The sequence below is a fragment of the Molothrus aeneus genome, chromosome 10, assembly GCF_037042795.1.
Source record: "Molothrus aeneus isolate 106 chromosome 10, BPBGC_Maene_1.0, whole genome shotgun sequence".
Lineage (NCBI taxonomy): Eukaryota > Metazoa > Chordata > Aves > Passeriformes > Icteridae > Molothrus > Molothrus aeneus.
Window position 1 is genome coordinate 22,403,776 of NC_089655.1, and position 15,802 is coordinate 22,419,577.

Here is a 15,802-nt window from a genome sequence, read left to right on the forward strand (position 1 = left end):
TAAATAATAATAATAATAATAAATTTTAATAATAAATTTAATAAAGTCATGATATACAGTATAACATTATGTCTTATTTACATATCCATACCCATACTTACTTGGTATCCCAAATGCACTCAAAAATGTTTTATTTCTGTTTAAATATCTCTTTGACCAGTAAAAAAAAAAAATATATAGAACTTCCATAAGCAGGATTTACAGTCTCTTCTAAGCAAGGTGGTTGTAGCACTGTTGAGATCCTACAAAAATACTGTGCTAGAGTATAGTACACATTCTGTAAAAAAACCTGGCCTCAGGGGGTGAGCAGTCCTCTGGCAGTTTTGGGATGCCATCCAGTATTTTCAGGTTTGGCAAATTGGAGAACACTCTTAGAGACAAAAGAAAAAACAGAAATTGAGATAAATAATAATCTTAGGAAATGCTGAGAACAAAAGAGACACTGATAAGAAAGAAACAGTGGATTCAAACATATCTAAAATGGATTTGGGTTGGAAATCTTGATTTGTCATTTGTTGCAGAATTTATCTGATAAAGAGCTAATTAAAACTCTCAGATTTCACTTCATGGCACCACCTTTATGTCCTCAGACCCAATAAAGCACTTCAAGAATCTGTCTTCCAACACTGACAATGAACACAGTACCAGAGTTATACCAAATTGCACCAATATTTATTTGCCCTAAGAACTGCCAGATTGAGAGCAGAAACACAACTAGGGATTGTTAAAAGGTGGTTTTCTGCTTTTGTTCTCCTGGACTTGTAGATATGCAATTAATAAAAGGTGAAATCCATCATTTAAAATGTACTTTTTCCCTTCCATGTCTGTCTCCCTGCCTTTATCAGCACCCCACTGCCAAAGGGATGCCCACAAGACTAAAGGGAAATATACTGGAAACTCAGAAAGGTTTTCATTAAACATTTATTTTAAACTTCACCTTTCTTTTTTCCCCCTCTCAGGAAGCAATGGGAGGAGATATGTCCCATTTCAGACACACTCTGCAAGATTTATCTTCAAAATATCAACACCTGGCTGTGTTAGTAGAGGGGCAAAACATGCAAACATGCAGATTTTGTAAAAGTGAGGCTTAGAATAGATTATATTCTCCTGAATTTCTTGGATTGTAATGCCTTGGATTGGAATTTCCATTGCCAGTGTCTGAGGCTGCTCTGTTAAACCTCCAGCCCATCCCAAAGGCTGCTCAAGGGACAGGGGGAATCCAGAAAAATCAAATGAAGGGAACTCAATTTCCTGCTGCTTTTGCTCCCATCTTTCAAGACATCCCCCTGATTCCAGCTCTAACATGTAATGCAATTTAGGCAGAACCCACCAAGGATGCAAGGAGGCTGAAGAGAGTTTGAGTAATAGGTAGTTTCTATTAATCAAAGGGAATCTAATTTATCTGCCCTGCTCACTGTCTCTAAACTTGATCCATGGGCTTAGTTCAGTTCCAGAACTGCCAGTCATGCCATTAAAAAGCATCCTCGGCAGTTTCTGAATATTTGGGGGCTTTTACCACATAATAGCTCACTAACCCACGTTCCTGGAGCATTTCAGAGCATTAAAACTACCGGAAAAGGAAAGGCTTCTTTAGAAAGTTTGCTGGGTTTGAGATCCCATTCCTTTGAAACTCTGACAAACTTTTTTTTTGTGTTTATCACTTTTGTTAGCCACGAGAGGGTCAGACTTACAGCTGTCTGTATCTTTCCTGGAACTCACAGGGATTCCTCCTGAGGATGAGGGATTCCAGTGGGGTGTGCCTGAAGTCTGAAATCCCACTCAGGCTCGTGATGTTGTTTTCAGCAAGAGATAAGTGCTGAATCTGAGGGATCTTTGGCAGCTGTTTGAAGGATGTAAAGTGGTTTTTATTTACATTTAGCTCTCTGCATCTGTAAAGTACAAAGTGTATGGCATCACTATCACATCTGGGACAGAACCCCTACAACAGGGATGGGTTTTATACACTGGTTTATATTTTATTCCCTTATTTCTTTATCTTGTGCAGCAGATGCATCATTATTTCTGTTCTCAGTACTACAACTCTCCATACACCTAAATACACAGCAGCAGAGTAGCAACAGATGGATGGTAAAATAAATTTACAGTTGTCATGGCCTCTCTGCTTGGGTTGTGCTCCCCCATCTCTTCACAGAGAGTCCTTCTGTGTGCAACAACTTCCCCTTTTGGCACAGATCTCCCTGAAGCTGGCTGGACTCATTAATTATTCCCCAGGAATAAAAGGGGATGTGATGTGATCTCCTCACTGGGTATTTTCAGCAATGAGCTGATGGATTCTCACCCCAGCGCCCCCCAAGAGCAGATTTGGCAGCTCTCAAGAGCCTGCTCCAGCTGTCACTTCAGGAAAATCTTGATTTCTGGGCTATTACATAAAAATAGGAACAGATTACATGAAAATAGAAGCAGGACATTTTGTCTACCTTGGCAACCTTATGGCACTGAGGTCTGTCAGGGAATTGTCCACCAACCAAAGCTTTTCCACCCGAATTAATCTGCGGAGGATTCTTTTGAGGTTTTCCACCTGGTAAAGATCACCCAGGTCCTGGAAGGAAAGGTTCAGCTCCTGGGAAGGGCAAAAATAAGAGGAATCACTTTTTTTTTTTCATGCTTTTTAATAGCTATATAATTAAATATAGAATTAGTCAGAGGCAGTTAAAATGAGAACACGTTTTATGCTGCTGCTCTTATAACAATTGGTGGTACCAAGTGCCAAATCCAGCTCAGAATCAGAGAGAGATGGACTCTTTAATTCTTTGAAAGGAAGAAAGGAACCATCTCTCAAGCATGAATTTGAGTGTCCATCTCCTCCTCCCTCTGTGAGGGGGGTTACCAGTGTGTGGGAGGGAGCAGGGCTGAGTGGTTGTGGCTTTTTGGTTTGGCCTCTAAACTCAGCTGGCACCAAAGTTCTGTGCAGCAGCCAGATTTAAATATTCATAGAGCCCTCACAGAATGGGCTGGGTTGGCAGGGAATTCAAAATTCATCCAATTCCACCCCCTGCCACAGCCAGGGACACCTTCCTTATCACAGGTTTAAATCTATTAAATGCAGTGAGCAGCCAGCACGTGATTATTTGGCTTCTTTACAGCTACAGTCCAAAGTGTTAAGGAGAAAGTTTTACAGCACAGTTTTCCCAGTTCTCTTGCAGCCTCTTTTCCCATTTCTCTGTGTCAGTTACTTGTTTTCTTCTTTTCAGAGTATGTTCTTCTTTCCTGAAAAACAGCTCTTCTTCTGAGGGCCCTGGTCAGAGAAAAAGATTTACGGTTGAGGATGGATACAGAACTGGCACTTAGTTCACTTGCTGGAAGAATATATATATATATATATATATATATATATATATATTGCTGGGAAGATTCTGTAATGAAGAAATATATATAATATTATAGGTGTGTGACTTTCCAGGCTTCTGAGATTTAAATTAATGGGAGGATTTTTTACCATTCCCGGGCCCATAATTCAGCCAGCAATCTACTGTCTTTGTGCATGGTTGGTAAATGACAGATCTGCTACAGATCAGAATGAAAACCATTTCTGAAAGGTTGTTCATAAGGACCTGAGCTCTAAAATTCTCCTTATTCCTTGCCATACTGTGAGTTAGCCTTTGATTGTCCTGAGAAAGGAAAACGTTTCAGCTTCCAGAGCAGTGCCAAAACCCAACAGCCCCACTCCAAACCTCATTTGTATTGAGACACACACACACACTAAGACTTAAAGTCTTAACGAAAAGTTTAGAGCTGTGGGCATCTTCCAATTACTGATTGAAGCAAGGACTGGCTGGAAATTTTCCACTGTTTACTCCCAAACATGCAAATACTGGATTTTAAAACCCATCTGTTCTTGAGAGTGTCTGTAGACTGCAATTGAGCCAATTTAGTCTTAAAATACAAGAAATGTGCCACTGTATGCAGGACTGGGTTTCCCTCTTACTTGGCTGTTTGGCACGTGGCTACTGCATTCTGAACAGTCAAATGTTAATCAACTTCTGAGAGAAGTAATCAGCAGCACGTTAATACTAAAAATTTTCAGTTTGCAGTTCAGGCAGTTGTTTTTCACTTTGGAAATGACAAAGGATAATTTCCTAATGATTAAAAAATAAAGCGAGCGTGGGCACTATGAGCTGAAATCCTGGAGTTTGCCATTCTTTTGAAAAGGGGCAGGATTTCAGCTCATCCCTTTTAAGGATGTATTCTTTGACTCAGTGGAGTTGGGGCTGAGATGTCAAAGTGTCTTTTTGATCTTTACCTTCCCTCACTCGGGGGCAGAGGAGCTGATTCCCTCGCACGCCGTGTTCCTCTATGTCACACCAGCCAAGGTACTTGAAGGAGTCAGAGGGAAGCTCAAAAAAAGGGAAAAATAAAGATATAAAAGAATCAGTAAAAGCTCTTGAGGTTTTGGCACTGCATTTTCTCTCATTTCTGGCCTTGTTACAGCAGAAATGCCCCAGTCAGAGCCACGTGCAGGAGCTGGTGAATGCTGTGGGAATTCACAGCTCAGTGGAGGTTGCCACAGCTCATCCTGGTTAACTCCAATTAATTGGCTCAAATATTGGAGGGAGCCTCCACAGGGCTCATTATCCCCCTGCCCAGAGCTGCAGTTTGGTGCTCAAAGGCTGAGGCAAATCCCCTGCCACAGCTCACCCCAAAGAACAGAACCCTATTTAAATTCTGTTAGAGCTGAAATGAGGGATGCAGGACTCCAGGGGCTCTCCAAAATGCAGTTTATTGTATCCAAAATGCAGTTTATTCCATCCAAGGTGTCACAGCAGCCCAGGGTGGTGGGTGACAGAGCTGTGCCCACAGCTGTCAGCTCCAGCTGCAGGCAGCCCTGGAGACCCTTTGGTTTGGTCACAATGCATTATAGACTTTTCTTTGCTGAGCATCTCCATACAGTAGAACCAATCTATACCTGAACTATTATCTATAGCCTATCATAACTACTGTAATTACCATATTCATGTTACTGTTCTCCAATCACTAACAGTCAGTACATTACAGTTTAAGCTGGAAGTTGTTTTTCAGTTTTCTTGCAGTGGAAAATTCTGAGACCTTTGTTCTGCTTGCCACATTTGCTGCCTTGTTTGCCTGTGCTCTCTTTCTGCTTGGTAAAAACATCTTCTTGTTTGGGGTGGGTTTATCCTTTGCTCTAAGCCATAAAAACCCCTTCTAACTAACACACCCTTTGCCTCCTTGGTTAGCCAGTGAGACTGGCTCAGCAATTCTTTACTTCTGTATCAAAACTTGCTTCCATCTCTATTCCTTCATCAGACTCTACATTCAAAAATCTTTCTGCTGAGCACCCATATCTGTGAGACTTTCTTGTCAAACTTTTATCCTTCCCAACATCACCCCACCCCAGTTTTGGAGGATAAAAGGAGGTAAACAAAATCCTCTTCCAAGCTGAGGAGATTTCTGCCTTAGCACCTCTTCTTCAATGTCTCTTTTCTATAAACCTGCAATCAGACTGGGAAACCCAACACTTACTGGGAAAGGGAGCCTGGGGTCCCAGTTCTGCCCGAGGGTTCCTCTGTTTTGGGGTAAAACTGGCAGAATATTGTGGGCATCCCTCAGGATGGAGCAGCAGGAGGAGTAGGAGTTCAAGAACTTCTGGTTGCTTGTAGTCAGACCTGAGGAACTAGAGAGGAGATGTTGAGCCAGCCTAGGTTCTGTCCAGGGAAATGCAAATTTTGTTGGGTTTGTTTTATAATTACAGAAAATAATTACAGAAAATATAGAATATCTGGGGGTAGGACTTGCCAGCAGGCAACAGCCACATCCTGAGGCCAAACCATGAGCAACCTCCTCACCTGAGCTGCATTTCCTTACACACAGGAGCCTTTCACAGGTGTGTCCAAGCACCAGAAAGAGGAATTTCCTGGCAGTTTGTTAGAAAAACTGAGTTTTGGGAAAAAGGGAGAGTTGAACTTGTCCAACAGCATGATGTGGTTGTTCCCTTCCACCCAGGAGAGCCCTGCTTTTATGGATCTGGGCTGGATGAAAAGATACCTCAGTTGTTTATTCATTCCATTGTACATGTGGTTTAACTCATTGTTTTACTAATATTAGTGTATTTATTTTAGTCTCTTGGATGTGTTCTAGGATCTGGAGATCCTAGAACATCAGAGATCTGGAAAAAAACTGAACTTTGCTCAATAGAGTCTTCAAATCATAGAATCATTATGGGAAAACCCTCCAAGGTTACCAAGTCCAACCTTCAGCCTGAAGCCATGTGTTCATGTGCTCTCTTAGTCCCTTGACTAAGAACACTTAAAAGTCACATTTTATACACCCCAAATGGGGCAATTTCTCCAACTGTGCTTCAGAGGGATTGAAGAATGTGCAGGCTGGCAGCTGCAATTTAGGAATTTATCACAGAACAGTTGAATACAATGATTTAATTTGGTCAGGGTATGCATCCAGCACTGTAATTTGATGTTTATTCTACAGGCTTGGGGAGCTCTTGTCAGGGAACCTCAGCATCATAAAACCACTGGAGTCAGGAGCAGAAATAAATAAATAAACAGAAAAAATGGAAATAAATAAACCAGAAATAAATAAATAAAATAAATTAAAGAAACCGAATAAAACGAAATAAAAATGCAGCTTTAAAATTGTTTGGGGAGAGACGCAAGGAATGTCTCATAGTGGGGGTAACAGGCTGAGCAGAGCATTGGTTAAAATGCACAATGAGAGATTATTGACAAACTGCTCTGCTCCCTTCTGCTTTTTGGGGGGGTTTAACGGGGTCACAGCAGCCCCAGGGAGCTGTAGGTGACTCCCCGTGTCCTAGGGTGACGTTATGGTGCTTGTATCCCCATTCATGTGTTCTGTTTATGCTGGATATCATGTTCTGTGCCTTCAAGACTGGCTCTGAAGGGTGAAAGTTTTGTTTTGGTTTCTTATCAGCCGCTTCCCCACGGCTGGCGGGACACAGAGATGGGGCAGCACATGGTGCTGCTTTTGCTTTTTGCTTGGCTTTTCACTTTGCTCTTGCTTCTACTTTGCTTCTGCTCATTAGCTAGTTTAGCTAAACAGTCCAAATTTCTTCCTGGACTGTTTCTCTTTTCCTTTTTTTGGACCTGCTTGAACCTGCTCTGGACTGGGGCCTGGGAACACCGAGAGTTTGCCCCTTGTGGCCTAGCGGGGCCTACTCTGGGCAGCTGCCCCAGCGCCGGAGGGACTGAGAACAGAGCGACCACCCCCGAGGGAGACTCTCTGAATTTGTCATCTTTTTCAGAGCAGTGACATCCAGTATTGTTCATTTTGTGTGCTGTACCTGTTAAATAAACAGGTTCTTCCCACTCCTCTCCGAGGAATCCTTCCCAAACCGGTTGCGGGGAGGGACCGTGTGGGTTTGCTTTCTGGAGGGGCCCCTTTTGGAGATTCTCTACCAAATTTGCCCTAAACTGGGACACCCTGGAAGCTGTGTGGGCTCAGCATTTTGGAAAATAACAGATATTTACTCAGAGAGTTTTTGAGGTCACCTGGAGGCAAGCAGCCCCTTGGGGGATGTGTGCTGGAGAGCAGCAGGAGTTCACTCACAGCAGCCCTGTGAAAAGAGGATTTACCTTGGGTAAATGGTAAAAAACCCTCAGAAAATAAAAAAGTGCTGGGAATTTTTGTTTCGTTCTATCTTGCTGTTTGTTCTGCTTTTGCCTCTTTTTATGTTAAATAAGCTCAGACAAAAGAAATTTGTAGAAATTCTTTTGTGTTTTAGAGAAAGATCTGTTATTTTGCTCAGTTTGAAAGTGATCCTTTAGGATGTATTCAAATGACTATTTATAACTGCAAGACTTTTCAAAACCTACCTTCCTCTCAGCTAGATACTACCTCCTCTGCTGAGACAGGAATATGCACTCCCAGCCCCTGGAAATGTGGGATAAAACATTTCAGCTGAACCATTTAACATGATATCTATTCTGATCTCCTGGCAGGAAACCCACTCACAAAACTCTGCATTGGTGATGGCAAGTGAAACATAAAGTTCCAGAAAAAAATAAGTATGTGATGGATACAACTTCCCCAGTCAGGTGGGTAGTGAGATTTCCACGGGAAGGAGTGACAGAAAGAAACATCTTTCATCTCAAAACTGCCTGGGTTTAATAAGCACCAGCTGGACCCCCACATTGTGTCACAGGAGATTTTTCTGGAGCACCAAGTGCCACACAGCTTTTCCCTCCCTTGCTTTGTTTACCTTCCTGTTTTGCTGCAGAATGGATGCAAAAGGAGTGGCAATGAAGGAGGCAGGATGCAATTCCAAGCAATTACAGATCTCACAATACATGAAAGGAACAAAATTTCCTGCCTTGATTGTGAGGCCCTTTGGCTGGATATGAATCTCCAATGACACCTCTGGGAGCAGCACACTAGATTATGTCAAGCATTAAGGGAAAAAAAATTAGATTCATGATGTCTGTCCAGGCTGAGTCATTTCCTCTCACTTCGCCTGCAGTGAGAAATTGGTGGTTATCATAAATCATGGGCCTAAATTCTTATGAGAGAAGAATTAATTTCACTAATGGAAACCCTCTGTGGCAATTGCATTCCTCCATTCTCCCTCTTTTTGGGGGCTGTGGGGGGACTATTTATGATGTCTTTTAAGCAGAGGTACTTGACTATATTTTAAGAATTCTGTAAGAGAGGTTTGGAAAGGAAAGTTCAAAAGGTAATGGGGGAAAAAAATCTTGTGTGTGACCAGCTCCTAATTTCTGAGGCTGGCCCTCAGTCCAGTTCCTATCATGGCTACAGCTTTGCTGCTGACACCAAATCATTACAAAATTATTTTTCATCTCAGTAATAAACAAAACCCCACAAAACTGTACTAAACAATTCTTTGCAGGCACCTTGGAGTCTGGAGTGCTCCCTGTGAGCTGACAAGAGGGAGCACAGGCTGGGGGGTAACTGGAAGCACTGGTGGCCACCCCCCTTGCATTTTACATTATTCTCCTCAGTGGAAGTCCCAGGGAGGAATTCAGTGCCTGAAGTGTTTTGCAAACTGTCAGGAATGAGAACAGAACAGCTCCTGCCTTTTCCAGATCACAACTGAGGAGATATTGGGCTGTACCCTGGAAAACCCTGCGCTGCTGAGCTCCTTGATCAAAGCCCCAGCTCATCAGGATGTCAGTGTCAGCTGAGGGGCTGGGAATGTTGTGCTCTCAGACACCTTGGCCAGATTTGCAGAGAGCCCAGGATGCTCCAGGTTTCCTGAGTGCAGTGCAAGCCCCCCTGAGTCCAGCTGCCTTTCAGTGCAGGACACATTAAAAGCCACGAAAAGACTTTGAAGAGCTAAAGCTGAGCTGCTTCTGAAACTGCACCAGTGAAAGATACTGAGTGAGAAACAGAGTGAAAAGTCCCTCCTGTGTATATTTTAGCTATTTGGCTGTTAAAAAAGGAGTGTCAGTCAAATCCTTTCTCCTGATGGAACAGCAGCCTCCACAAACAAACATCTGAGACTCGGCAGCTCAGGTTCGGCTCTGCTGCACAGAAAATGGGGAGCTCAGCTAAAGAGGAGTGAGGATAAAGGGGTTATGGGCAAACTCTTGCACTTGGGGTTTGAAAGGCTTTTTGTCCCAGCCTTTTGAGCAGTTTTGGGGTCTGGTCTAGCTTCTCACAGCCTTATCCCCAGCTGCTCTTCAGGAATCAGCATCCTCCAGCAGGCTTAGCTTTCACTGAGCCCCAGCTGCTTTCCCCTTAAATCTGAAATGCCCTGGATAAAAGGTTTGAGAACAAGTAGTAGGGTTATTTATAACTCTTCACATATCAAGAGTCAGGATTCCTGTGGTGCTTGCTGCATCCCACCAAATCACAGCCCACATCTGATGGAAAGGGCCCTGCTCCTGTGGTTGAGCTCAGTGAGTTCTGGTCAGGTTCTCATTTAGCAGCAAAGTGCTCTCAGATCATTCAGTCCTGATGATGTACAAGAGAAAAATGTGCACCATTCTAAAGGAAGGCACCAAATCAAATGTGTTTCAAGATCTTCTTGAAGGAATAGAAAAAAAATTTCCAAACTAGAGAAACTAAGTGCAATAAATCCTCCCAAAGCAAAGGGTTTGTATCACTGGGTGAGAGCTGCTGATTTTGCAGGCTCTAAGAGAGGTTCTGGACCTGCCCAAACCACCTGCACACATAAGTGAACACTCCCAGGTTCCAAACACCCAATTATTTATGTTGACCCAATTATTTATGTTGTCCCAGTCAATGGCAAATGCCAAAGCCATAAATGAGCCGAAGGAATAAGTTACCAGCACAGCTTGTGAAAGTATTTAAGAGTTAGCAAACTCAGAATTCAGGCTGTGCTTCATTTCAAATGCACACAATTTACTGCTCCAGAGCAGCTCTGCTTGTATGCAAACATTTATTATGAGAACTCTCTGAACTTAGGAGAGTAGAAGATATGGACACAGTGTTTGCATGCTCTATTACCTTTCAATTATTTTTATAGGAGTTTTAGGAGACATTATGCAACATTTTGAAGCAGTTCTTCTGAGCGTAATTTAGTGACAAACACACCTGTAAGTTATGGCTACAAAGCATCCTTGCTGATAGCTGCAGCATCAATTATCTTGCTTTATGCTTCATAAAATTGCCCCCCCCCAAGACATAATTAACTTAATTAGGTCCCATCACCATAATGATACACTCTTAGCATATTAACTAACATTTTCCTCATGGATCCAGCTTGCACCAATGCAAAGCCCACATCTCAATCCACACATTTTCACAACAAACTCAACATTTTTGTTGGGACAGCTTTTTCCTTCCAGCAATCAGGCACTGACACCAAGAAAAACAGCTCTGTTTGAGCTCCTGTTTTCCCTGCACAGCAATCTCCTTCAGCAATACAGGCTGGTACATTTTAAAAAGACACTCAATCCTGTAACTCTATCTTTGTTGTCAAAGCATGTCAAGCAATGACTACAGGTTCGTGTCTGCTTGCACCCTCCTACCTTTCAGACATGTCTGGCTGCTGCATAAAATCCTCACATCTTGCACAGGGCTATTTGTACACAGGCAGGGCTTATCTTCCCATCTCTAGCCCTGCTCAGGGAGGGAGTTCCAGGTTCTCTGGAGAGGGGGAACCTGCCGGGATCCTGAGGGATGGATTCGCTGTCTCCAAGGAAACGCCGTCACCGCGCAACACTGCTGCCGCTGTCACCTTAGGAGCTATTGTTACCAACCTCTTAAGCACATCAGACAAATTCCTGGGCTGATCCAGCTGGTATCAGTGAGCTGGCTTTCCAGAAGGTGCCTAAAGATAGGTTGGTGATACCTGTAGCAGGATACGTGATCATCCAGCTGAATCTCTGGTCTGCTCGCGCCGGCCGCTTCACTTTCAATTCCTTTCACAGTTTTGCCCACTTGAAGTTCGTATTTTTGTTGCTTAAAAGATCTCCTGCTCCATTAGTGGCTTGTTAAATTCCTTATTAATGTATCTGTTGGATAAAAAGAGGCTCAGGTTTTATGTGATGTTCAGGAAGGTTCTTTATGGGCACCTCTTCACTCTGTTGGGCGTTCTTGCCTCATTTGAACGTGCTCAGCCATTTTAGGAACATTTTCCAGGTTTTCTTCTTCAGGTTTGCAGCTGAGAATGAGAACAAGAGATTCTTCTCTTGGTGGGAACCAACAGGCTAGGTTTGTGTCTGTTTTTATATTATATTTTTCTTAAAACATGAAAGCTGTAGGCTCTGAGAATCGGCCCAGTGAATCATTCCCTTCAAAATGCGTTTGATTTTTGTTTGCTCACCCAGACAAAGTGCAGGTGCTGGCAGGGCTCCAGGGTGGGATTGCAGCAGCCCAGTGTGGTGGTGGCCACTGGTTATTCCCTGCTGAAGTTGCCAGATGGCTTTTAAACTCCAACAGTGGTGGTGGGACCCAGGTTTTGGGGGAAGGTTACAATGGAGCTGTAAATTGTGCCCTGTTGATCTGCAACTCCCACACCACAGGCACAGCTCCTTCCTCACTTCAGCTCCTGGGCTCTGTCCTGAAAAAAGAGGGGGTAAATAGATTAAAATCAGTGTGGGAAAAGTCCACAATCCTCTCTGCCCTGGCATATTCAGTTGGAAATGTCATATAGTCAAAACCTCTGTGGTTTAGACTTCTACCTTGCAGCTTCTTCACGGAAAAATTACTCCTTATCCTCCTTTTCCTTCACATTTCTCATTTCTCTTTTAGGTCACTACAAAGGCTGATCATTATAAGGTCTTTCTGCATGGAAGGGTCTATGCTTTCCCCAATGGTTGCTGAAGGCTCCAAAACCTTCTCTTAGAAATTCTGCTGGCAAATTTCACCGTGCCAGCAAAGCAGAGGGGAATAATGGTAATTAGAGAATTTCAGCTCCATGCACAGGCATTCTGTGGTTCCAAATGTTGAACTGACAGATCATTATGTGAAATTTAACAAAGTAGTCATTCCACCCAGGTTTCATTAAAACTTTATGTGCTAAGAACTGAGTTTATTACGGGGTGGGCGAGGACAGGGTTTTAAGAGATTCATCAGGTCACTTGAGCAAATCATTTCTCTGTCTGCTAAGAATAAAGAAATTAATATCTAAATCAAACAGGATTGTAATTTGGGGCCTTTCTACTTACCATTTTTTCCTCTGTCTATAAAATGAAAGGTATTGGTCCCCATCACAGCCTAATGGGCTTCAGATCTTTTATGGCAAATGCATTCCTCATAAAGCCCATGAAAAATTATCTCTGTGCTATTCCAGAAGAACGACATATTTTACATGGTGTCGGCCTTTCCATTATAAACACTATTTTTCAGATCTTTACAACCTGCCCATAAAAATGTGCTTCTGACAAGAAATTCAGCAGTGTGTCCCCAGCTCTGCAAGAAAGAAATCTTTTTTCCAACTTTATCTAATTTTGACCAGGAATTTTGTCTTTGAATTGGGTAAACACAGGGTGGGCATCGGTCTCAACCCTGTGTCTCTCACATCTTTTCTTTTTGTCCCACTGGATTTTTCCCTGCATGTCCATGAAATCTGTAGGATCTGGGCAGAATCCAGCTCATCCTGAGGTCTGATTAATGACAGAAACAATCCCAATTATTCTCACTGCTGTAGGCCACCAGAGGCCCCGTTGTTCTGGGCACCACAGAAAGGCAGGAAAACAGAGTTTGCTCCAGAGGGTTTGTGCTCTAATTGAACAGAGCAGACAGACAAAGAGTAGGAAGAAAGGAAATAATATTATCCCTCCTCCTTTTATACAGAAATAACTGAGATGCTCAGACCATGAAATCCGGGCACTGTGGGAGCAGAAATTCTGTTCCTGTGCCCAGGGTCAGCATTCACACAGGATTCCCAGCCACTGACTTTGTTAAGACCAGACTGGATGAGCAGTCTGGCTTTAAAGTCTGCAATTACTGGCTGAGTTTCTGAGCTGACATTTTCTAATCCTTGCTAAAGGATACTTGAAAGAAATTTCTCTATTATAACATTTTTTCTGATTCAGGGATAAATCAGTTTAGGTAAATCTAATTCAGGGATAAATCAAATTATTGACATAATTTTATGTTCTTTATGTAAAATCCCTTTTTTTGTTGTTGGTGTTAATTTGATACAAATTGTTGTTATCAAACCATCAGGTCCATGCCACCAGTAAAATCAGACCTAAACTCATAACAACACTTCAGCACCAGCAGAAAGCCATCTTTTATTATCTTACCTGCTTTGAACATATCCAGGAATCCAGGGCATTCGTGTTGGAGGAGTCAGTTAGAAAGAGAGAATTTCTTGGGGTGTTTCAGAGGTGTGATGTGCATGGCCCTGAAGAGGAAGAGGAGCTCAAGTGCTGCTCTGTGCCTCGGCAGGCAAGCAGCACACGCTCACTCAAACCAACAGGTTTGGGTTGTTTTGCTGAGTTACCCAGGCAACACCTTCCTTTCTGCCCATTCAGGATTCCAGGAAAATATTTGATCCCCACTTGGAGAGCATTCCCAGGGAAAAGCCAAGGACAACAGAATAAAGCCTTGGGCAGGAGGAGAGTGGAGTTAGTGAAACACTTCATCAGGGTCACCAGACAAAAAGGAATCGGCAACTAGCTGCATAAATAATTGAAGGGAAAGCTGTATATGCCTGCTTTTCTGAGGTGTTACAAACCCATGGGTTCCAAGAGGCTTGGAGGGGCTGTAACCAAGCAACACGGACTGAAATTTGGTTCTCTCTCCTGGAAAAACAATGGGCTTGAAAGTCATAATGACAATGCCTGGCACTGAAGAGTGAGCCCTTCCTTGGTTTAACAGTCTTTGGATGAAGCTATAAGAGAAGATGATTATGGAATGAGGAAAGCATTTTTGTTTGGTTTAGGAGAGGTCTATTCCAGTATCAAATCTGCCTTTTCCTAAACAAGATGAAGGTCAACAATTTCTGGATGAATCTGACACTGAGGAAAGTGCAAATAAGTAACATCTCAAGGTTTTCTTTCTCAAAACTTTTCAAAAGAAATAATGGCCATAAAACTCACTGTCTCTTCATTTTCCTTCAAATTTCACCAATTTGTATGAAAGAGAAAACATGATTGTATCCCAGGTGGAGCTGGTGGCACACAACACTCCTGCCTGATGATTCCTCCCATTATTTACCTCGCTGAAATAAGATCTATTTTCCCTTTCACCTTAAAACATGGCTTTGGCATTGAATGAACTCATTGCACCCCTAACCCACAGATGCACATAAGATCCTGATTAACCCTGTAGCCCTCAGGAGCAAAGCCTTGGGATTCAGCTGGAGCAGAAGCAAACCTGTGCGTGGATGTAGAAAAACCCCAAAGGGACTTTCCAGGGACCTGCCAGACTGCCCCAGAGGGAATGAACCTCACGCAGACCATGGTCTGGGGCTCACTGCCACCCATTTAATGAGCTCCTGTCACTCTCCACTCCCCCAGCTGCCATTCCTGTCCAATCCTCAAAATTTCAAACACCCCAAGCTGCCAGAACAAGCAAATCAGGCACTTGATGGAACCACCCAGGGATGGAACCTCCAGCCTGGGGTCAGTCCCATTTCCTCCACCCACATCTTCATCATGGAGCTCATGTCTCATCTCCTCACGAGTTAATTGGTAATAATTCCCCATGGGGTACGAGATTCATTAGGTACTTCCTAATTTATCACACATAAATCTCATCAGGTAATTTTAATCATATGAAAATAATTTTAAATTCATTTTGATAGACAATTTCCTGTTGCAGCCTCCTTTTCCCCTGTGTGGTTGGAAGCAGCATCTCTGGTTATTCTCCTGTAACTTCCCCCATTGCAGATGCCATTGCACTTCCATCATTTTCTTGTATTTATTTGAAACTGCTGCCAGCTGCTAAAAAGTGATGTTTCCTTTTTCTCTTTTCTTTTCATTGATTACCTGAAATATATTGAAAAAAATCAGTTTATTTCATCCATCAAACCCTGCCTTCCTGAAAATCACATCTTGCAAATGTGGGAATACCTGGGAGTCACCAGAGCACTTCTTTATTAAAGTGGCTTTGCCAGGTTGTCATATAGGAGATATTTGAGACAAAGAGACAAAATCTCTTTAAGGATGGGATGGGAAAATAATTGTATTGCTGGGCCAAGGTGGTAAAAAGTACCCAGCTCTGCAGGAGCTTAGAAAGGAGGGAAAAAACAGGAAAACATGGAAAAACAATGCAGTTGAATGACAAACATAGCTCAGTTGTTTAAAATTCAGAGCTCCCTGTCCCCATTCCAATCAAAGAAGGAGCTGAGAACTCTGAACGTGTATTTACAGGCAGAACTTGTTCCTGACATCTCCCATTTTTTTGTCCCTATTAT

General features: G+C 42.8%; 1 long non-coding RNA gene across 2 annotated transcripts; it reads right to left on the reverse strand.

Annotated features, from left to right (window-relative positions):
• Positions 1–13,836, reverse strand: LOC136560858 (uncharacterized). Of its 2 annotated transcripts, XR_010784210.1 has the most exons (8): positions 13,686–13,834; positions 10,962–11,995; positions 5,500–5,650; positions 4,262–4,355; positions 3,138–3,256; positions 2,439–2,581; positions 1,692–1,889; positions 1–370 (listed from the first exon to the last, which is right to left on the reverse strand). It is a non-coding gene; the product is annotated as an uncharacterized lncRNA (long non-coding RNA). The 2 variants fall into 2 exon arrangements; XR_010784209.1 differs by having other exon boundaries at positions 2,439–3,256; positions 13,686–13,836.
• Between the last annotated feature and the right edge of the window lie 1,966 nt (positions 13,837–15,802).